At 41.1% G+C, this 24,678-nt stretch overlaps 1 long non-coding RNA gene across 4 annotated transcripts in view; it reads left to right on the top strand.

Moving 5' to 3' along the window:
* Positions 1-7,480: 7,480 nt before the first annotated feature.
* LOC148053065 (uncharacterized) overlaps positions 7,481-24,678 on the top strand; it is a 511,817-nt gene continuing 494,619 nt past the window's right edge. For all 4 annotated transcript variants that reach the window (XR_015708546.1, XR_015708549.1, XR_015708548.1 and 1 more), the window contains exon 1: positions 7,481-7,559. This is a non-coding gene — a long non-coding RNA (uncharacterized LOC148053065). The remainder of the gene's footprint in view (positions 7,560-24,678) is intronic.

The raw sequence follows: 24,678 nt of genomic DNA on the forward strand, positions 1-24,678 counted from the left end.
GTGAATATTTCTAATCTCTACTACCAACCTATTTCAATGCCCTAGGTGATGGGTAATACTTCCAGTATTACTCCCTTCTGTTCTCTTCCATCTTCTAGGTCTGTATCAACCCCCCCTGAATAAAGCAGGGACAGATGGGTCTTCTGCCCCTAAGGGTAAGGCGGATTATCTGGCCATGACGACATCGCGTAGCACTTGACCCTGGGTCTCCTCTGAGCTCTGTGATGTCCCCATGTCCATACAACAGAATTATTCTTGTGTGTCCGTGTGCCTTTGTTCACAGTAACTGAAACACTGTCAGAGTTTATTGCCATACCATGGAGTATGGCATCAGGGCACAGAAAATATTAGAGGTTAAAAGGCTGCTGGGACAGTGCTGGAGGACTGTGAAGAATGGTGGGAGGCAAGCTTAGTGCAGTCCAGTCCACACAACCTTGTGGGAGCAGCTCCTTCCATGTGCTTCCCTCAAACCACGTCCAAGTGTGGCCTGAGAACTGAGCCAGGGAGCAAGTTAAATATTGTGCAAGCAGTCAATATTATGAAGAGTAGTCAAGCTTGCTTTTTGGCCCTGGGCATAGTCTGTAGCACTGGCCACACTGTGAAGACAAACCTGTAACTGGTCCTGCAAATGACTGCCTACGTGTCTCTGGCTGTTGAGTAAAGTATTGTTAAGGAATCAGGGCAAGGAAGTTCGTATGGGCGGGTGCCACAACGCAGACATGAGGAGGTGCAATTTCTGTGATAGATTTATCATGCTGCAGCTCCCACTTGCATTCATATGCATGCATCCTTTTAGAAATGTGATACCAGATGCTGTTTCCTGGCAACAGGCCCAACACCCCCTTTCTCTTAGGTGTGAATTTTGACAACTCCAATTCACTGGAGCCCTAGTTATGTTATCTTTTCTAAATGCTTAGAGACTAAAAAGACCTCTTGCTCTTTCTGCTGTGGACTTAAGTGCCACTTGGGCCAATTTGCAGTGCTGTATTACTCCAAAAATATCTTCTCATATGAGTAGCACAATTATTACCACTAAAGAAGGAAGGATGGAAATGTTCTGAATCGAACATGAATAACACAAGTCCTTTTTTGCTGTGTTGTCAGTCAGAGCTGTTGTTATGCTTGGCATATGTCACATCAATGTATAATAAATGCCCATGTCAGTCAAATGCATGTTATGTGTAGATCGGATGTCAATCTAATGTTTTGTATTAAAATCAGTGCCGCAATACATGCACAACTTTATAAACATTGCTGGTGAGATTTTCATTTTGAAGTGCTACAGCTGCTTGCAGCCGTCTTTTGCACAACACCTTAAGAGCTTAGAATTATTTGAAAAATTAAATTTCAGAAAAGGGATAGTAAAATACCAACTTTACTTCTCTGTCGTTGTTTACATACCAGGGGGAGGTCATCTAGGCCACTTGCTTTTCCCCATGGCTTGTTTGCTGTTAAGAAAAATACAGAGAAGAAGCTGAGCCCCAAAGAAAGGAACTCCAGAGCAGGGGGTCCTGGGACCGGCACCGGCTGACACCGCGGCCCCGCGTGTGAGCTGTGCCATGCCTAGGTGAGTTCTACACACCTGTATGGGAAAGGTGGGGAGAGGGGCCAGCCCCAGCTGAGGTCTGGGAGCTCAAGCAGCACTTCCAATCCTAGACAGACTTGTTGCCAAGGGAGAAGCGGAGAGGCTTTCAGGGCAGATGGTCAGTGGATATGGATGTCAGGGTCATTATAAAGCTGGTCCCAACGTCAGTATAGGTGTTTCCTGAGGAACCTTTCTCAGCAAAGCACAGCCTAGGTGTCACAGTTGCACATCCTTTTGCTCACAGAGATGCCGTGGCCTGGCTAATACAATAGCAGTTTAGAGAGTAAAAGCTTTTTATAAGCATTAATTAATCTTTGCAATAAGGTCATTGTTATTAACCCTATTGTATGTGTGGGTCACATTTGCGGTTGGTGCAGCCTTGTTCAGCTGACTCCCTAGAGTGGTTCCAGGTTATGGTAGCAGTGGTTTTGTCTCGGGACGTTTTAGCTAAAGTCGCTAACAGACTGAGGATTGTTAGAAAGATATTGGGAATTCTCCTTCTGATTGTGCTTCTAAACCCCCAAAATACTTTCATTGGTAAATCACATGTTCAAAGGAAGCAATCCTGCACAGAGACAAGCCTTGAATATAAAGGCTACTTTTTGGTCATTCTGAAAACTCAATAAATTTACCATCTCGTTTGCATTTGACTGACTGGGTTCAACTGATTATCGAATAAAAGGTATGTCCAATTTGACCTTTGATTTCATTGTGGCCTATTGCTTGGCAATAGATACTTATTTTTCCAGTGTGACATTCTGTTGTTAATCAAATGAAAGCTATTCATGTCTTCCATTAAATTAGCCGATCTAAGCCAAAGAAACTGCTTTGTAAAACAGCCAGCCCAAAGTAGTTGCATAAATGGGGAAAATGTTGTGTTTCACTAGCATTTAAACAGATGAAAGGTTGGAGATTTGCCTCCTGGTTTCACAAAGCAGCAGGCAAAAGCAGTGACTCCAGTTCCAAACAGGACTCTGAAGGTTTGGGCAATGTTTTATCTTTTCTTGGTTCTGAGGCACCAGATGTTCATGAGGGAGGGAGCAGGAAATCCCACTCTATAACCCTGTTACCTAATTCAGGTTGTTACTGTTAGAGATCTCAGGGAAATCCATACATCATCTTTCTATATTAGCGAGAGATACCACGCCAGAGAAAAAGATGCTGCAAATATAAAAGGACAGGATGAAGCAGTGGGGAGGAGCATGCTCACAGAGGCCAGAAGCTATCTGCTTTCCAAACAAACAAAAAACCCCAAACAAAATCATCATGCAGGTGACTGGTTGGAGGCACGTAAGACAAGCTCACAGATGAGTGCCTCTGTAGGAGATGTAGCTTAATCCTTTAGAAGGGCAGTTGTATTGTACTCTAGAAGTATGCTGGACAGTACAGGCTCACAATCCCCAACAAAAAGGGAGTTCATGGCCTCAAACAGCCTCATGCCAGGGGTTCTGAATGACAGCACTCGGGCTTTTAAAAGGCAGAACATACAGTATCAGAATCATAAAAGAATACACACATTTGGCATTAAAAGGATGGCATAAATATTTCCAAATGGCTCCTGGCTTTTGAACAGAGAACACTGTAAAACAGTCTCTTTATCTTTACAAGAAAATATATGCTCATTGAAAAACTGCTGGATTGGGAAAAAGTGATTTCCTTGCAGTGTTAGAGCCCCAAAGCCTTGGTAGCAATTTTTCATCATTTTGTTAATTTTCACTAATATGACAAGTATGCTACTAATATGATTGTTCTGTTTAAAAACTAATACCACTATTAATATGTTACAGTGATGAATTACTAACAATAATCTATCACGAAGGAAAAATAGTGACATAATTAATGCAGTGTTACTATTGTGCTATAGCAATTTGTTAACTCAGTGCAAAGCACTCAAAGAAAACTTTATTTTTCATATTTTCTTCCGTAATTGCTTTTACCCACATTTACAGTGGAAAGATCTGCTCGTGAAAAAGAAACTCAGCACCTGGGCCTTTTCTTTTTGGTCCAGCAGATGCATGCTCTTAGACAGACAGATTTAACCTCAACCTTATTTTAGGATCTGGATGTTACCTTTTTAGGCAACAGACTTTTACTGCTGTTTTTTAAGATCTTTTTTCTATTCCCTTGTACAACAGTGCAGCTTATTACATAGCTCTCACACTGCAACCATTTTATGACTAGGGGATACATTGTCATATTGCATTGATTAAAATACTCCCAGTCTACACATCACTGTGCTTTTCTACACACACATTTCAAATGCAATCTCAGAGAAGGTACACTAATATAGAAAACAGCTTTGCAAAGGAACTAGTTACTGTAGCATACATACTTAACCCTCAGATGAGAAGAATGGAGGAAAATGTGTATATTGCCTTTATTTGAGCTTCTTTCTGTAGTTTTAAAAACCTGCAACATTCTTTCAAGCTTTGTCTGCAAAATAGCCTTTTGAAGTGCCCATTTCCAGAATGAGATACTACATACCCTAGATCATAAAGACACTCAAGTATGATCTTATTATTACAGGTCTTCTCACGCTTTCTCCTATGAGTCTTATGTCACAACCCATCCCTCTACTTACATCCCCATTCAGGCCAGTAGTAGCTCCCTCCATAAGATCTACCAACCTTTTCTAAAGCCCGCAGTAAGCGTAATGCTGACCACACAGCTAAGAGGTGCACTCGGTATTTACTCGGTCACGAATCTGCTGCATTTTGGACTCCTTGCTCCCGAGACAGGGCCTGCCATTGATTCCATTTTTCAACAGTACTACGGGGTCCTCTACACTTGTGCTCATTACATGGTAGCGTGATACAATAGCTAATTAAAAAATAAATCATTAACACCTCTGTAAAGCGAGAGGAAATACTATCATGCTGGTTTGGTATGATTTTCCATAACTTTCCACAGCTGTGAATTACTGTGTGAGAAGGAAGAGGCTGGAAAATGAGGGCCAATCTGACTGGTGACACACTGTCTCTAACCAGCAGTTATTGAAAGACTACAGGATCTATCGTAGGATCCCCTTTTATCACATAGCTCTCATACGCTGCGATAAAAAATATTATCTTAGTTACATTTATTTAATATTACCAGTGGCTTTGCCATGTTCTACTGTGCTGGGCACTGTAGTAGAAAAGTTGAATAATAACAACCCTGAAGCAAACAAAAGTTTGACTTGGTAGAAACATTTCTCGAGCAATTACTCAGCTGGACTTACACAATGGAATTCATGTTAGATGAAGCACTGCATTTGTTTTTTAAATTGATGAATAGAGAAAGGAAATTTAAGACATCCAATGTAATCTAGTTTAATAAAAATCTGCTTGTCATTCTCTCTTCTTTGTAGCTGTGGAGGCCAACACAGCACTGCCTGAATATTCACAAAAATTAATAACACAAAATAAACAAATTCGTGCAAAACTTATTTTTCAAAGCGTAACAAAGACTTTTTCCGTCTTTAAGGTCACATGAAAAGTGGTTTCACTGTTCAGTGAGCCATATCTAAGAATGCAATAAAAATACCCTTGTGCATCCACAATGCCTAATTTTCACAAAGTTTTACACTGAAATAATTCATTTTTAAAGGACTGTAAAGCAACAACTTTCTAAAGTCATGTCTCAAATGCTCTGGCATGTCCCTTTGAAAAGCTAGTGGAATGAAGACAGGATCTGAAATCAGTACAGCATGATGCCACCATTTGGAACCACAACAAAATTATTTCTATCTTCACTCTCATTTAAAAAAAAAGAGCCTAAGAGCTGAGTATAGATTAAATATAGTAATTCAAATCTGGCTGAGAAGCTGCGAACCTTTATGCCAAGTTCTAGCCTGAAATGAATTTAAATGGCCACAAGTATAAATTTCGCAAAGGGGAGATTGCCATGAAATCCTGGCAGAGAAATAAAAATAGAATCATAAGCAAATAGCATAACCTTTAAGAGGGAAGAAGAGAAAGCAGAAACTAGGAAATATTCTCAAACTTCTGTTTAAAAGAACAAGAAAAAAGTAGGATGGCAGGGCTGGGGTCACTGTGAAAAACTAAGTGATGGTGTTTGGTTTGGTATCTGAAATACGGGAGTGATGTCAGACTGTAAGGGGCGGCCTGAGAGTTGCCAAGCTGTTCAGAGCAACTCCAAGGCCTGCGCGGCAATTCCTCTGCTCCGATTGACTAATGGCCATGACCCGATCAACTTCCCAGTATTTTAGTGTAAAACAGTTTGCAAATAACTGTGCAGTTCTGAAACGGTGACTTGTGACGCAACCCCGTATTCTTATTGACTCAACGGGTCCGTGCCAGTGTAATATATATGCATCCTCCTTTTCTGTTATTTTTCTCTGCGGTCACTGTGCATAAAGAGGAATCCTTATCCCAAGAACTAACAATGGCTTTACAAGGGATTAGCGGGACTTAGTGGGGTTTGGGGATCCAGACTGGTGATCCCTTTGCAGAATGAGGACCTCTGCCAAAAGCAGACACAATAGTTAAGGTACAATAATGCGCAAGTTGTCGGTTTATTTTCGAAGCAGAGGCAGTTGGCTATACGAATGGCGATCATTATCGTACTAACGGTCTCAGGGGAAAATGTATTGGGAACTTGTTTGATGATTGGCATGCTGTCACTAAGCATTTTATCGTCACTGTATAACAGTGTAAGTAAATCACCTTATTTTTCTATATAATGATTTTTTAAATTGTCTTTGTGGTATTGCTTTCTACACACCAGCAGCAAAGATAACGCTTGAGATGCTGTACATTTCATAGCATTTGAAAACCTCCTGAAATGAATGATGGTTAAGTAAGTTGTCAGGAGAGAGAGGGAGGCAGTGCTCTTCCTCAATACAAAAAGCAACAAAATACAAGCCAGAGAGAATTTCTAGAGTCTTCGACACAATTCCCGAGTGACGTGGTGCCTAAAACTCCTGGAATGCCCTGTGGAAGATGTGGGGCACCAGGGCCCTCCCGCGTGGCACCACAGCTCAGCCTGCTGCATCCTCCCAGGGCACTTCCAGGAGAGTCCTGGGAAGTTGTGAGCAGATGGGATCAGGCCTATGAAAAGGGATTTCCGGACACTGATGGAGTGCACGGAAGTCTTTTTCAGGTAGTGCTGACATAGGAAATACCCTGGTATTTCCAAATGGAGAAACTTGCTGCCAAGGTAGGAATGCAAGTTAAACATGTTCTAGTCATGCTAACACTTCCTGTGAATTTCCTATAACAAAACTGTAACTATATTTCCTGATGGGGAATTCCCGCATAATTATAATAATAGATAATAATAACAAGCTGGCTCTCAGGTCGAGCTTGAATTTTCAGGAAACGCAGTGAAGAAACTTGCATCTGGGAGTTTCCATCTGTCTCCCCCACAACACGCCGCTACCTTCCCGGAGGAGCGGGTGATGCGGTTTGGAAAAACCTGCCTTTTCCAGGGGAGCGCCGGGCGAGCTGCCCCCGCCGCCGCCGCCGGCCCCCCGCCGCCCCGGCCCCCCGCGGCCCCCGCCCCGCCGCACGCCGGCCCCCGGCAGCGGGAGCCGCGGCGGCAGCGAGGAGGAAAAGACGCAACCCCCAGAGCAGCGGGAACAACTTCCTCCCCTTAATGCCTCCCATCGCCCCCCCCCATGTATATATTTATACATAAATATACATACACAAATATTTGTAAAACCAGCAGTTGTTGAATGCGGCTACTAAATAACAACCCTTTTAAAAAAAAAAAAAAACACACAAGCCATAATGATGATGATGATGATGACGGGAGGGGGGGAAATAAATAAATAAAAGCGAGCGAGAGTCGGCGAGGGAGAGGGAGGCAGGTTCAATTATCTAAACAAAGAAATCATGGCGGAGTGTTTACATTTGGCAGCCCAAAGACTGTTGGATTACGGAACCCCCCCCCAACCCAACCGGCCCCCCCGGCCCCCCGCAGTAGCGGCTTGCCGGAGCCCGCCCGCCGACACCTCGCCGCGGCCCGGGTAAGTGCGGAGCTTGCGGCGGCCGGACCGGCGCCCCAGCCCTCCCCGGGCGGGCGGTGGGGCGGGGGCCGAGCCGGCTCCCCCCGCCCGGAGCCGTGCCGTGTGTGTGTGTATGTGTGTCTGTGTGTGTGTGTCGCGGGGGGGGACACGCGGTGTGCCCGCCGCCGCGCTGCCCCCGGGCTCGCCGCGCCCCCCTGGCTGCGCCGGGCAGGGGCAGCCTGTCCCTGTCCCCGTCCCCGTCCCCGTCCCCGTCCCCGTCCCTGCGGCCGCGGTGCCGCCTCCCCGCCCCGGGGTCACGGCGCCCGGCGCTGACTGGCGGCTCCGCCCCCGCGGCCGGCCCCGCCGCGCCCCCCGCCCGCCCGCTGCCGCCGTGCCCCGCCGGGCGCAGGCAGCTGCCCGGCCCGGGGACGGTGGGGGGGCTCTGCCGCTGCCCCTGCCCGTTCGCGAGGCGCGGCTTCTGGGGAGCGGGAGGCCCCGGAATGGGCGTCGGGGGGGAAGGTGGGAGGGGGGCTGGTTGCGGCTCCTGCTCCCCGTGTCCGATAGCCGCAGCACAGAGCGAGCGTGGGGACCAGAGGAGGCGGTCGGGAGCTAGCAACAGCACTGAGACCCTCTCCCCGAAACACCCTCACACCCAAACGCTCAGCCGCCAGATGCCCTTGTCCCCAGATGCCCTCTCCCCCAAATGATTTTGCCCTGCAGGTGCTCTTACCCCTAAATGCTTTTGCCCCCAAGTGCCCTCAGCCTCAAACACCCTCACCTTCAAGGGTCCTTGCCTCCAAAAGCCTTGCTCCCAAACATCCTTGCCCCCAATGCTTTTGTTCCAGTCTCCCTCATTCCCAAATGCCCTTGCTTACAAACAGCTTCACCCACAAACAGCATCACCCCCAATCTTCCTTGCACTAAAACACCCTCCCTCCTAACCTCTTTTCCCCCCAAACCCTCTTGCCCCCAACCTCCCTCAACCAAGTAAGGGGTTTAGCTGCTCTTGGTGTTCCTCAGAATTGCCCCCCCCCAGTGGGCCCTGTGAAACAGCCAGAAGGGGGCCTGGGTCCCCCCCCGCCTCCGCCGACAAGCAGCCCCCAGACTGCTGATCTGACACTGGGCCCCCCATTGGCCACTGCTGTGAAATGTGGAAATGACCCTTTCAAGCCGACTGCAAGTGTTGCTCCCATGCGTCCATCAAAAAGTCCCCTGGCCCCAAACACATCTCAGTGCTAGAAAGCTGTAAAACTAATTTGGCACCTCTGCCCTCCTGGATCTGGCTAACAGGCAGTGGCCTCCCCCTGGTTTTGTGGTACAAACACATGGGCTTTGGGTCCTGCTGCACTGCACTCATCCTCTTATCGGAGGGTTGGGGAGGTGGCAACGTGCGTGTATTGCTCCCAGGGTTTTGCAGGCTATTTTGTGAGGGTAGAGGCTGGGAGCGGAAGGACCAGCAAAATGACTACTGTGGTAGTTAGACATAGGGGCTGGGGAAGACACTTGGTGGTTCCAGGCTTTTTCTGACACAGTGCTGAAACTACACGTGTTTCTGGGCCTGTGCTTCCGCACGTCCCAAATTCACAGTGCATTGAGCTATGTGAGATTGAGAGAGGTAGAAAAGACACATCTTTGTTTCTCTTTGAACTGCTTGACTTAAAAAGTTTGTGGAGGTCAAATTCATGAATGGAAGAAAAATGCTTGATATTGTAGAGTCATGAGGCACTGTAAACAAAATGGGTGTTAGGACTCTGGGAGTTTAAGGCATCCACTTTTTGTGCTCGTCCATGCCCCTTCCCAAGGCAGCGGGTTTTCCAGTTGTTTACTGTTGCGATGTTGAGAAGCCCGTGGTCATATCGAAATGGTGGTGGTGCATTCAGGCAATGAGGAAAACAGAAACGTGGAGATGCGCATCGGTGCCACTGCTGAGTGTGCTTGTACAAGGACTGCGGGCTCGATTCTCCCGTGTGATTGTCTCTTTGCTGGGTCTGTGGGAGCAGAGAGCGCACTAAGGGAGGGTCACAGTGGCCTGCAAGCAGTAGCTGTTCCACAAGATCCCTGTCGGTCTGCAAACCCTCTGCGGCTCTCCTGCATTACCAGGTGTTGTGGCGGCAAGTTGCATGACCAAGTTACAAAGCACAGGTTAGCACTAAGTGTTAACCCATGCAAAATTTTGGCTCTGAAGACATCAGTGACAAAAATTATGTCTTCATTTCTCAGAAGGTCATTGCTCAAAATCTTGTTTCCTTTCCTCTCTTTATTCCCTCCTCTCTGCAGCGACATTCCCCTACATCTACATTTAGGCCAGGCGTTTCTGGGTTTGTACTTTCTGTGGATAAAAGGCCTGTTAAGGAAATTCCCCATACACTTCGATTTTTTGCCACTTTACTTCTTGCTTGAACTGTCAGTTCCTAGAGTCTCTGAAGGTCTGAGGCCGTTTTCTCAAGGAAAGCTCTTAATTTAAGTGGCCTGTTAACTGTTAATTGCTGTTCTGTGCTGGCTATTTACCTGAATATCATGTCAAACCTGCTGTTCTGGTCTGGAGGCTACACTGGTTATCTGCTCTGATCTCTAAACTGCTACTGCTTTCTGCTGTTTTATTGAAGACCAAGGTAATATTTCTTTTCTTAATGCAAACTGACATTTCCTTAGATTTAAGGATTTTGTTGAGCAAGCTGTCCCACTTGAAACTGCTTATACAATAATCTCAATTTTATGTCTGGTAAAAAAAGGCTTCGCTGAGACTTAATATTCAAAGAATTTTGTTGATTCCTGTTCTTCAGTATGAATGTGCTTAGAGGAGAAGAGCATTTGAAGCTGAGCAAAACAATGACGAGTTGATGGGTAGGCAGTTAAAAGAGTTAGGTAGGAACTGGTGCTTATCAAACTACCAACATTGGTATGTTCAATGTATGCAAAGCTCGAACTTTTAATGTATGCTTACGAGGCTGATTGGAAGTTTGGAGAAGGTCATGTTATCTCCAGGGTTGTCTTGAGATCTATGCAGTTAATGCAATGCTGCCAGTGCCAGTGAAATTCCATCCATAGAAACCATTTCTTTCATTTACTGTATTTAGTAAAGTCAGGTTCTGTTTTCTGGTAACTGACTTTGTGAAATCGATGCCATGTTTTGCCTGTTTGACTGGGACAGTCACACAGAAATGATAAAGAAATGCTGTTAGAATGGATATAATTTTGTCTCAGACTGAAAAGAGCATTAATGGGGCCAGTTAACTTTTGGTGAGCGTTTGTAGTTTTTTGATTAATGAGAGTTCATTCGGGTATTGAGAGAAGAAGAGACCTCTCAAATGACGTTGAATCTGTTTCCCCAGTATGTGATAGAATGAAACTCTCAGGCTGTTGCTGGACAGTAAGATATTCTGACATGAATATATATTTTGGAGCTCTGCACAAAATGAGGATTTCATGCATAGGCAACACAGTGTGACAAGTCATATCCTGTGTGACCTTGTACTTACAGTATAAAGTTGTGTAATAATATATTCTGCTAAATTAATACACAAAATGGGTAGAACACACCTCATTTTTATGCTAATAATGATATTTTTCAATTCTAAGCACCTTTTATGCTAAGACCTCAAAGTAAATTACAGGTAGGAGTAAACCAAGCTTCAGAACATCATTGTGAATTTTTGCATTATCATTCAGAGACTACTTGGAAGGTATCTTTATTAATTACTGTTATTTAATTTTCTGTTAATTATTGTCTGATTTGTTTTCTCTTTGATACTGTTGTCTCTCCTAGTATGTTAACAATAAAATATGATCTTATGAAACTGAGAGAAAAGAAATATTTTAATGTCAGCCACAAGAATGGACAGATCTGTGAAGGCTAAGAGGAAAAATAATACTGACTTTGATTCCTCAAGGAATTAGCAGAGATTTTGCCAGTAGGATGTGTTTCATGTGGCTGGAACATAAAGTAAATTTGGGATGTGTAGTGCATCCTGTGATGTAACTGTAGGTGAAAGGCTGATAAGATTTTACAAAAAGGCTAGCTGAGGGAACAAAAGAAACCTAAATATTTTATTTAATTTGAATCACAAAGGATAGGATTTCCAAAAGTGCTGATTACTGGCTTAGTTCTACTGTCCTTAATGTCAGTGGTAAAAATGTCATTTACTCCAATGAGAGCAGATTTAGGCCACTGATGAGTGCTTTAGCAATCCTGTCCTTCATGTTTGTAAAGTGTCAGTTGAATCTTGCATTCCTGATACTCCAGCATGTGTTTCTTCTAAACTTCGGCACAGGATTTGATTTTCTGTCATACCCCTGTACGTGGAGATAGAGTAGCATTTCTGGGATAAGAATCCAGCTCGTAATATTCTTCAGTAGCTTTTTCTCCATCGATGTCATTGAGGTTGTATGGGCAGTCAATTAGTACAGAATTTACTCTAACTTATTAATGCGTATTTACAACCTTAATTCCAGTTTAACAGAATGTTTTGTGGTGGAACATTTACAGAAAGAGCATGTGGAAAAACTATCACTGCGTGTATTAAGCACAAAGAAAGCATCCCTATACTGCTGTGTAGAAGCAACTGACAAACCAGAAGATATTACAAGAAACTATCTTTTTCATTAAGTCTGCACAAAATGAGGATTTAACGCATGGGCAGCACAGTCAGTCCCAGCGGTTTAGTGCCCATAATCCCACCTTGAAAATGGCTTCACAATAATAATTACTGTTACCAAATGGACACTGCTTCCAATTTTGGTATGTCTACTTCACACGTAACTAATTGCAGACACAGAAGGCAAGATCTTATTTTACCAGCCACCCAGTTCCAGAAGTGCAGCTATGTTAACCTTCCCATAAGATTTTCAGTCTCAAACTGACAACTTTCCGCTTTGTCTTGTTTTGCCACAATAATGCAGAGCATGCGTGGCAGCCACCCTCACTTTGGCATGCTCAAACTATCCCTGGACATTAAGATACTATGACATGAATATATATTTGTGGGCTTTGCACAAAATGAGGATTTCACGCATAAGCAACATAGTGTGACGAGTACTATCCGGCATGACCTTGCAAACGCAGGCTGAGCTCCAGAATAAACAGCTCAAAAGAGCAAGGAGTATAGCAGATTCTCAGGTTCTGGAAGGAAATCCCATCGTTCGGTTCCAAGCCTGCAGTGAGTAGCATACAGCTCTTCCTACGAATGCCTAAAACTTACCTGCTTTACACAGGTGGTGAAGTACCATGGCCCAGAGAACAGAAAATTTCCAAGTACTTTTAGAAAGGCAGGGTTATTATTACAGAAAATCCATAATCATTAGTGGAACTCATCACAGAGAGCTGAAAATCCTCTTCGTGTCTGGAGATTTCAAAGCTCCTGGGTTCCAGCTGTGGAGTGTTGTTTCTCATTTTAACAGGGCCTACATTTGTCCCTTGTTTAGGCTGTAGTTCCTCTCTCCTATACATTTTCTTGTCAGCTTTTTGCTCTTGCTAAATGAACGATACGTTTGGATGAAACAGGTTTTTCTGCCTTTCAAAAATAACCAGTGTGACCTTTTTAAAGTTGAAAATAACATATATGTTACTGATACATATAGGGAGGTAAGAAAGTGCCTTCTCACACCTCTCTTTTTCTCACAGTTTAGAACAATCTGGTGCAACCTGGCCCCTGGTCAGAGCTGGCCTTGAGTATGGGCAGCCAGACCCCTGGGTAGGGGGCAGAAGAGGTTGCAGAGCCTGTTGGTGCAGTCAGAGCCCTGACAAATAATCGGCCATACTAATGTTGCTTATAATAAAAGCACTACTTATGCCAGCTAATGACTCATCAGTGTGAAGTTTTCTTCAGGGTTACCTTTGTACAGATAGTATTATTGTACATTCTTGTTTAGGAGAACTAAAATGAAATGTGATCTTGAAATACACATGTTATCCTTATTTAGACTGTATCAAAGATGCATATTCTTCAGCATACTTGTGAGTTCTTTGTTGTTTAAAATTTCAGTGAGTTTCATCAGCTTTTTAGGCATAAAACTGAGTCTACAGTTGTGGGCTTGTGGTTAGTTCTGGAGCATAAAGCCCTGTAGAAACAAGACGGGAAAGGATCTCTGAAGAGGCCATCTTCTTTTCTCAAAGGCAGGATAGCTGTGCCATTATTGGTGAAAGTTTGTTCACTCCATTCTTAAAAACCTTCTGCAACAAAGTTTTTGCAGTCTTCCTGGGCAACCTGTTGACCTAAATCTCCCTTGACATATTGAATTCCATTACCACTTGTCCCATCTAAATTGGACATAAAGAGGAGTCTATTCACTCTTCTCTGTTTTTCATGTATCCAAAGAACATTACTGTGTCCCTGCCAGTCATCTCCTCTGGGGACTAAGCAATCCCAGATTCTTTCTCTGTTCCTCAGAGGTCAAGTTCCAGACTCCCTCCAGTTAGTCCAGACCCATCCCAAAGGGTTGAGCTGACAGCTGGGCTCAGTCTCACTCCAGCCGATGCCCTACTGTCTCTCATTAGGGTGGAAATTAGTTTGGTTTTATCAGTACTCTTGTTTAAACATCCCAATGTAGTGTTTTCTATTTAGGTTCAATTCTTAGGGCTTTATTATTACATGAGGCTTGTAGAGTATGGAGAAAGTAGCATTAGTAAAAATGAAGAATATATTTATATCTTCATATGGCAATATACCTTATCTGTAAAATATTTTTTCTTTCATGAACTTTATCTTTCTTGTCTCTCCTTTTCTAGTTGAGGAGATAATTTTAGGTAAATGACAATACCACTCCTACTTCCAAAGTTAAGGATAGGATTGTTTGAAGTGTAGCACAGTCCCACACTGTCTAACTGTCCTCTATATTTACAAGAATAAGTTATTCTGGTTCTGCTTTTTGCTATGGTCTATTAGGAAAATGACGCCTAAATGTTAGAATTATTGATATATATAGATGCAGACACAGCAGATCATAGGCTCAGTGCATATATTTTGGCCTAAGAACACATTCATTTTGCTTCTAAAAAGCATTCTATAAAGTATAATATATTTGATAATATTTCTTAAATTGTGAAGTCTTTGAGGTTGGGATATTCGTAAATGTTTGCAGAGCACCTAGCATTCATCTCTGATTGGGGCCTATGGGTAGTTTAAAAACATAAATATTTAATGGTAATGGTAATTACCCTTTTTTCAGAATAATAACATCTTTGAAGTTCCATCTTGAATGAGTGAAACCCCCTTAATAATTTTTTTCCACCACTTTGAAGAATATTCTCTTGTCATCAGAAGCATTTCTGGAATTCATAGTTTTGTACATTGCAAAAATGCCACACTTCATGAATTACAGAACTGTCCAAACTGCTCCAACCTGTCTCCTGCTTAAGATGTATAGAAATCAGAATGCAAGTGGCATGCCTGAGTGTATTCTGTGGATGTTTCTACCTTAGTGTTTTAATTCTGATCAAGAATGATGTTTGGAAGGGATCAGGCCCACTTCCAGCACTTTGATTCTCATTATGGAGTGGTTTCCCAGAACTAAACCTGGATTCCTCTTGGATTAAACTGCACCAGAAAGTATTATCTAGGAGCACACGTGGTGTGCTCCAGCTGCTTGGAAGTGTTCCTTCCGTGGACCAGACCAGAACTAGCCTGTAATAAACTGTCTGAAAAGTATGTATATGGACATTGGGTCCTTAGCGTGTTCCGCTGTACAGATCATCCCTGCCTCATCTGCTGATGTAGACATGATCCTCGGTTTCAGAGCTGAGAGGCCATTAGGAAATAAACCCCCTACTCACTGCATTACACTAACTTCACTGCTTTACTGGAAAATCTCCAAGGAATATTCTATCAGATACCAACCCCTAACCACAGTGAAATATACTCTACTTTATTAAAACTGTGAAAGAAATTACAGGAGGGTTTGCTTTTGACTGCATTTATGAATCTTTGTGGAAAAGGCCAATTAATGGAACTATTTGTGGAGTCCTCTGCTTGATTTTCATTTGATGACCCTGTGGTAAGATACCTAGCAAGGCAAAGGCTTCATTCTGTGGCACTGCAACCATGCAGAGAGGTACTTTAAGTGACCTAGGAAAACTTGACAGAATATTGAATATATGGTATCCATTTAAAAATGGCTGTCATGATGTATTGACAGCAGCACTAGCAAATAAATAATACATATTTTTAAAATTTCCGTAATTACATGTTTACTCAATAGGCCAGAACAGCTCTGTCCCAAGGAGCTGTTGCAGTCTGAGTAAATAATACATGTTTTAAAGTCCATAATTACATATTTAAACGATAGACTATCAAGGAAATAATGCACATTTTAAAAAGTCCATAATTACATATTTACATGATAGTCTGTAAATTCTGTAATTACTTATTTACACAATAGACCATAGCAGCTGTTACAGTCTATTATGGTAACTCTCATAGAATTATATTATGGATTTTTTTATAACTTAAAAAATAAGTATATTTAACCAGAAAATTGTATTGTTAGTCTTAAAAAAACCCCACAAACCTCTAAGATAAGAAAATATGCATAAAGGTAAAAATTTAGGGTGATACAGAGATAGAGATGTTCTTATCCCTTCAGTGATAAATGTCTTTTGTTAGCACGAGGCGCTTAGGATTTTTCATTAATTTCAGAATTTCTTTATTTAGGTAGCTGAAATATAAATATGCAGCATTATGTGATTGTACTTTCCTTGTTGTCATGTAGACATTCAATTTGGGTAAGCATTTGGGATTCTTAAAATTCTTTAGTTCCTGTTCTGCTCTTATTAAAATAAGTGATAAAACTCCCATCAAGCCTGGTTTTAGAAATCATTTATATGGAGGACAGCACTTAAACATGTACTTGAAATCAATGGCACTTAAGCATCTTTTAAAAATAAGCACATACTTAAGGACTCTCATGAATTCTGATGGACCGAAACATATGATTAAATGCTTTCCCGACCTGGGATGCTGTCTTCCATGAAGGCAGAATTGGAACCTTCCACATACATGGCTTATTGGTGGGCCACAGGTTTTTTGTTGTTCGTGATGTGGCTTCTCCCTGAGGAAAAGCGTTTTTAGCATGTTTAACTACAGACGTACGTGTCTAAGAATCAGTGCTATGGCAAATGCATTGCTGCTTCTTTGTTCTTTGTAGAGATTCGTGAATTGAGAATTCATCCGGTGTTTTCCATAGCTCAGCTGCTGAATTTATTCCTCATGTTAAAGACCGGATCAATACACCTAAATGAGACTTCTGTCCATAATTACTACTAAATAGCAAGGCTAAATCAAGCAAGTCAGAATCTGACATTTAGCTCAGCCAGACCTTATGCATTTAGTAACGAAACAGAGTATGAGAGAAACCTTTGATCCTCACTGTTAGTTTCATTAAAACATTTGAGTTGAGAGAATTTGAACTGTTGGGAGTCCCATTTATAGACATGCCTTAAATGTAATGAAATATGCAAGTATGTTTTACCAATGGTTTGAGGTCGAGGTGTTCAGCTGCACTATATAGGCTGGTCACATATTTTGACGGGCAGTATCGGGTAAAGGGCTGAAGGTTTTGTCTTTCCTTGGGAATGAACAGTATAGCATCAAATTTGGTAAAGAAGTATCTATTCAGAAATAAAGAAGACATTTTAGTAAGTGAAATATGCAAAAATTGACTTGCACAGGGAAAGAAAAGCCTCAAAAAGATACATTTCTGCTATTTTTTGCCGTGGATCTTCCCAGATATTGTTACTGACACCAGCGCACACATTTGGATATTTGGTTAAGTGACCTGGAGCTTCAAAGGCCAAAGGGAAAGTCAATATCAATCCTTTGTTAAAAGCACAAAGCTGGTAGAAGAAATGATTAAATAGCAGGAGCCTAGTTCTTATCTCTCGTATGGTGCTTTTTACCTGTGTAAAATAGATAAACAGCATTACCTGACTGGTTAGTCTTTGAAACCAGCAAATGAAAACAAGGAATGTGAGGGATTAGAGAATCAAATGTGAGAGCAATAACTTCAGGTTATGTAGGAACCATATTTAAATGGTTTAAATTTAAAAGCATCTTCATTTTTGCATTCTCCACAACAAATCCTTGCATTTGAGAAGTGAAAAATAGAAGACATCTCTCTCCTGTTGGGCAGCCCTGTGGCACTCAGTCCAAGGAGAATAACTGATCTTCTTCACATAAGTGCTATCCCTGTGAAACTGTCAAGGTCAGATTCCATGGCATTTTTCTACTCTGTTTTCCATTAGAAAATATAAACATTTGCTGGTTTTGTAACAGTTCCAGTCTTTACACTTGAATTAACATACAGGAGTTGTCACCTTTTACATGTGCATCCTAATCCTGCGAGTTACTCAGATTCTTTGAAGGTTTTGCGGATCTTCAGCTTTTCACCAGGTGAATGTTGAGAGTCTTCACTTCTCCCACCCTTTTTTATTTGTATGGCATCCATCCTTGCCAGGCAGGCACGTTATCTGCCAGAAGTTCTGTTACATATTATTGCTAAATAAGGATTTTGTGTTCATGTAACTAGGGCAGTTCTCTAATAATTCTGACCTGAGGTTGAATATATCCAGAAGTGCACAATATAAAGTTACACAAATAAACAAGATGTGTTGCACAATATAAGCTACGTAAAGGGAAAGCTTTATTATAGTATGCTTTTTGGGCACAAACCAGCTTATTTTATTGTGAAAAATCCCACTGGGGAGCCAGCACAGGGAATATTACATGAAGAAGGCAGGCAGATTCCAGCACGTTATATTTGCCAATAAGCAGTACTTTGCACTTGTAATTTTGTTAATTGTCAGAAGTAATTTAAATTCATCAATTATCAATGAGTAATTCTATCAGAAGTGTTTCTAGGAAAAGTTAAAATCCCAGTTGGATTGACACAGCACTTCTCCTTCAGAGACATATAAATTTAGTACAGAGTAATTTGTCTCACATGGTATTTTGGAATGTTCTTGAACAATTGGACTTGAGGCTAAAGTGAGACTTTATTGCTGTCTTCATGTACGCAACGGGAGAGTATGTGTCTTTTTGAGAAGACAGACCCAGACTTTTCTTAAAGGTGAACAGTGAAAGGAAAAGAGGCAACCGACACGAGCTGCGACAGGGAAAATTCTGATTAGTTATTAGGAAGAATTTGTCACAGGGGAGCTAGTCAAATGCTGGAACAGGTTACCCAACCAGACTGAAATTTCAAACCTTGGCAATTTTTTGCCCTGGGTTCCTGACTGTCTTTTGTAGGTTGCTGTAGATGTAGGACAGGTTTTGGTTGTGGTCCCTCACCATCTTGCCCACATTCCGCAGAGAGCATTCAGTTTAAAATGTGTTGTGCTATATAAAAATAAACTGTTACTATTACTGGTTTGTGGTGGTCCTCATTTGTGGTAGGAGAGCAAGTGATTACGTCACTTGGCAGCTATGATGACAAATACATATTTGTCAGAAATAGTTATTTACTTTATATGCACTTGTTAGTTTTCTTTTATTGCTTTTTTTATTATAATGGAACTTGAGGACAGAGACAGATTTCTTCCCTGCAGTGTTAACTACAGTAAGAGGCAGCATTATGGAATGTCATCTATTGCCTCTTATAATGATAAATATTTCTAGAACAAAACATTGTGAAAACTTATATGTATGAATTCCTCTATCCCGGCTATTAGGATGAAGAGTAAAAGTACAGCTTACTATTGCTAGGGATTTTTCAGCAACTAAATGACTCCTCACAGATAGAGAACACCTCCTTCCCCATAGCATCTTTTCTATAGTTTGCTTGCCGTCCTGTAAGATCTTTATGCAAGCAGTATATCTTTTCCATGTAGGCCAGTGTTTTGCATTTGATGATGCCAAGTACAGCTGAGGAACACCGCAAGAAAGGAGTGACTGTCCTTCAAATGCTTTTTTTCTCGGTCCTTTATATTCTTTGTTAAATTTAAGAATCTGTGAGTATAATATTGAAATAGCTGGGCCTGTGGAAGGGGGAGTTGCATTCTGCAGCACAGTTGCTCAAGAAGGCCTATATTATAGGTGGATAAACTCGGAGAAACTAAAGGACTTCCCCAGTGTGCCCCTGGGAGGAAGGTAATACAGCTAGCATAGAACGGAGGAATTCTCCCTGTTTTGTCCCATGCATTAGTCAAGAAAAACTGGGGCAGATTGGTAAAGATAGTTATTTTCCTTCTGTCTTAAATGTATTCTGAGAGCTGAATTTGATGAATTTCAGTGTTCATCAAAGCAAAGGAAGTTTTACTGTAGCTCTAACTAGAGTGAGAGACAGTGTGGAAAGGTGTTGTGCAAGCAAGCCCTCACAGCTGTATTAATGGACTTCAAACCTGACCTGCCGCACCCCTTCAGTGAACTGTCAGGCCTCTCTAGTTCAAAGAGTATAAAGGGGAATTGGGCTATAGTTAACGGGTTCATCTGTTTTTCTGTTGCATGGAGTCTTGACTCTTTGTTTTAAAGGATGTTGGAAAAATATCAAGCAGAGGACTAATGTGAGGGCTAATACGAGGAGCAGAAAGAACGTCATATGAGGCAAAATGACCGTAGATAAGAACTTTCCGTAGCAGCTGAGCAGAATAGCTGTGGTTCTGCCCTGTTGAGCCCTGCAGAAATTTAAACAGTCAATTAAAATGATATGTGTAAGAAAGACCACGAAAAAAAAGTCAGCAAATTTTTGGATACAACAAATTCTATTTACATGTAATAAATGTCATCCTTTCTCTTGAATCTTGTTCAATTTCTACTGCTTTTCTTCAAAGGATGTGTATTTTTTAAATGCAGCTGAATAACTTTGTGAAAACATAATGTTTAAATGGGTCTGGTTTTGGTCTTGATAGTTTATGGTTACGCACTTAAAATAATGTCAATAACAAATAATAGATGCCTTTGGTGGTGGTAGCAGTGCATGTTAACTGTTCACGTTGTTCAGGACACGTGTTTGAAATTCAGAAAGTCAGACTTTTAGAAATCAGGTCTGCAGATAACCAAAATAATGATTTTCCCAAATTTTTATATCCTATCTTTTGAATACTTGATGTTTATACACACAAAGAGAAATGCTTCAGCTGTTGTTCTATAGAAGCCTTGTTGAATGACTGAAAAATAAAATAAGTCTTGTTCTCAGCGATGAACAGTGCATGTAAGTAAACTGGTCACTGGTATAATCAAGGGCTAGTGGGTTTGGTACCTAATATATTTCTAATACTTTGGAGGATTCTGAGCAAAATATAAGAAAACGAGTAACTTAGTATAAGACCTGTTAATATTCACAAGCCCATGTTTTCACAAGCTCCAGCCCAGGGTCTTTACACAATCACAATGTACTTCTACTGAGTGTTGGTACATTTTCTATACACCCAAAACGGTTTTGTACAAAAGTAGCCATATATCAAAAACGTGCAAATGACTAGTGACTGGTTTGAAGCTGGTTGAAAATTTGGCATATCTACATCCTCAGCTATCGCATAATTTCACAACGGCATTTATATTCAGTCAATGGTGTTAACACTGTAGCTTTTGTGATAGTTCCTGTAATATTTCTGAATGCTATTATAATAACTTCTCTATCACCTGCACCTTTTAATGATTCATAAATTCCTTGATTTCTATGAACAGCAACCTATAATAGCACTATAATCAGGACAGCATGCTAAGGTATAGCAGAAACTTCTGCTGCCTGACTACCTCCAGCTTTCCTTCATTGCCTGACTAAATTGTTCAAAATGAGGTTTCCACTACAATTTGAAACAAGGAACTCCTGAGTTCAACACGAATACCAGTGAAGGAGACCATGCTGAAAATTAAAAAGCAAAATAGACAATAACATGTAACAGATTTTCAAATAGAGTAAATGCAAGAGCATTCACTGTATAACAGGCATATTATTAGCTGTACCATAATTTCCTCTTTCAGTCATTTGGTCCTTTTAACTAACAATTTCCCCTATCCACCACCTACGTCTCGCATACACTGCACACATATGTTCTGCCACAATGATACTTTCCAGTAACTTTTTCTGGGATGGTTTAACAGCTTCATTTGAAAACACAAAGGGACTTCTGTGAATCAGGTTGCGTGATAAATGCTGGTTTTGGGGCGCTCCTCTTTGTTTTCCACCTACCAGGACTAAATCAGTCTGAACTGCAGTAGTGAAACATCATAGGCATGACAGAAGTCACAGATGCTATAATCAGAAGTCTCTGTGGGTTTTTTTACTGCGGTTTGTTTTTTCCCCCTAGGCTTTTAAGAAACTATCTCACTCTGAGAATTAGGCACTGGATGCAAAGGCTTTTCCAGAAACTAGTGATATAGTTTCAGTTTATTCCATCTCGGTACTGATTAAAAGCTTTGACGGTCGGCTGGCCATGCCATGTCTTATGCGATCAGTCTGCTTGAAAGGTGTTCATCATAAAACTCACCATTTTTCAGATTAATTTTGGTAGCTTTCTCATCTGGTCGGACAGACATGGAGAAAAGTCTCCTCACTTCTAAAGGAGAGGTACGAGATACCTTAATTTCATAAATAAGCTTGAGCCGCACTGGTTCATAACGAGATGTGCTGTGTATAGAAACAGAGAGCTGTCAATGTGCTCCTTTCACAAGCTGTTAAGTCATTAAAAAATAAACCTTCATTGATCCAGAGTTCATTCTGTATGGAGTGATTTTTCAGATGTGCACAGTGCCAGCCTAACTCTGCATCTCTTGAAGTCAATGGGAATTCTACTATCAACAGCAGAATTAGGCCAGCTGAGTACTTTTGAACATCACACACTTCATGTTTTTTTAGTATTTTTTGTAATTGTGCTTATATAGCTTTTGCTTTACTGAAGCAATTTAAGGCAAACCCCTTTATCTAAGAATTTACAACCAAACAGGTATGAATTCCATCTTCATTCTTCTACTTCAAAGTCATACTTCTAATAGCATTGAATGACATCCTGCCTTGAAGCCAATGGCAGCTGTCTGCTAGTGTCTGATTAGGAAGGAATGTATAAAGTAGACAGTGGAAAAAACAAAATGGAGGTTATATATATATATAAATATATAATGGAGGTTTTTATATATATATAAATTTATATATATATAAATATATATATATATATAAATTCTCTTATACTCATTGGTATAAGAGAATTTATATATCAAGGCTTGGTGTTAGGTAATCTAGTTTTTAGTTGAAGAGATTATTTTCTAGATTGGCAGTAACTATAGATTAAACTTAAAAGTGTTTTTTCACTGACCCCTTTTTTTTCTGAAGATGTTGCGTGCCAACCTGCTCTGTAAAAGGGACTGTCTTCTATGGCTGGTGAAGTTAAGAAATCATTTTCCCTTTTCTTTTGTTCATGATATGTTTCCATTTTAACAATCAATTTCCCATTTCTGTAGCAATCTTTACACCATTCCACTGCTTGTAACTAATATGTTGATAATAATTTAATATAACTTCCTTTTAAAACCAGCTACTATGCTGGAAAATTGGAAGTTAAAAAATGTGCCTAGTTTTAAAGAGTATTCTGTTGCAATTAGTTTGTGATTTGTATAAATCAACACGTATTATTTAAAAGAAGAATCTAATCCGTTCTCTAATCTACTGGAATGTTCAAGTATATCCAGGAATTGTGGCTAAAGTGATAAAGTTGATGCTTGCACCAATGGTGTCATCGGTTGTGCTGGATTAGGACTGGTGTTATTCAATATTGTTGTGTTTTAAAATCGGGTGAACTTTGAACAGAATTTGCAGGTGATATGCTGCTGTCTAGGGTAATCAAGATTTTAAAAGTCCGGAGAGGAATTTTAGAAGCATCTGCCAAAGTTGAGTAAATTAACAGGCTAATGGGAGATACAATTCTTGGAAATGCATATTAGAAAGCTTCCCCCCCCCCCCAATCTATTTCCAGATTCTATATAAGCTTTAACTTCCTGTGGAGATCTCTGTGTCATTGTGGACAGATCAATGAAAAACTCTCCCTCATAATTTGGCCATTGAATCTGATCCAGCTTCCACTGAAATCAGTGGCAATACTGCAGCTGATTTCAGTGGGCAATGATCAGTTTCTTAGTGGGATGGGATGAATAATATTACTAAAATATTATGCCAATAGATCAATGGCCCCAGCTCATATAGAATATTCTGATTCCACTAAGGAGGAAGTGCTCATGTTAGAATTGCTAGAAATACCAAAGGACCTGCTAATGAGGACTAACCAAAGAAATGAAGTAGGTAGTTTTAGAGGACAACCAAAGGAAAAGCACACTTAGTGGCTCATGAACAGTTGAAAGCTAGAGAGAAGTAATTGTGGGACAGCTCTGTTCCATGCACATCACCCCAATAGTAATAGCCATACATATAGTTAATGCCTTGATTTCCTTTTAAGAGGTACGATTTTTTTTTCTCTACTGAAAATTCTGTAATTTTCTAAACTAAGCAATCGTCTGAGCTAAAGGTGCATTGACATCGGTGAAGAAAACCACTGATTTCTGTAAGGTTTGGCCCAATCCCCAAGATCCTCGAGTATGCCAGCATGTTCTCATGCTGCTTTACATTACAGTGATAGAGAAAATTCAGGAGGCTTACTTCTGCCATTATTTGCCATTTGCCCTGGGTTTTTAAAAAACTGTTTCCCTTTCTTAGTTCTTCTAATGTTTAGAGGGCTTGCTTCTCACCTCTTTCTCTTGTGAAAACCAGAAATTTGAAATTAATGGAGTACATCAGTGTGAGAGACTTGAACTTTATGCCTTTCAAGGATAGAGCCCCTTTGCTTGTTATTTGCTGCTGGTTTTATTAGCATAAATTTGTCTACACTGAATTAATTTGTCTGCACTTCTACTCTGCCAGGTTTTTAGTCTGTCTGAGTGTACTTCAGTCATTCGGAGTTCTATCCTGTTTCTTTTCATTGACTAGCCTACCAGTTTTTCTCTTTCAAACATATCCTGTCGTCTTACTGATTGTTCCCACACTTCCTGACCTTGTAGATTAGTCTTCTATGTGTTAATCTATCAGAAGCTTTTCTAAAGAGTGTGGAATATATGCTTGTACCTTCCATTATGATCAATAATTTGTAATTCTTCTTAAAAAAGCGCTGAGGGCATTTTTAGGCATGGTATCCCTTTGGTGAGCCGTGCTAGCAATTTCTCTTGCAGCT

The sequence above is a fragment of the Nipponia nippon genome, unplaced genomic scaffold (assembly GCF_047370975.1).
Source record: "Nipponia nippon isolate SJK-2023a ecotype South Korea unplaced genomic scaffold, ASM4737097v1 scaffold_4, whole genome shotgun sequence".
Taxonomy (NCBI): domain Eukaryota; kingdom Metazoa; phylum Chordata; class Aves; order Pelecaniformes; family Threskiornithidae; genus Nipponia; species Nipponia nippon.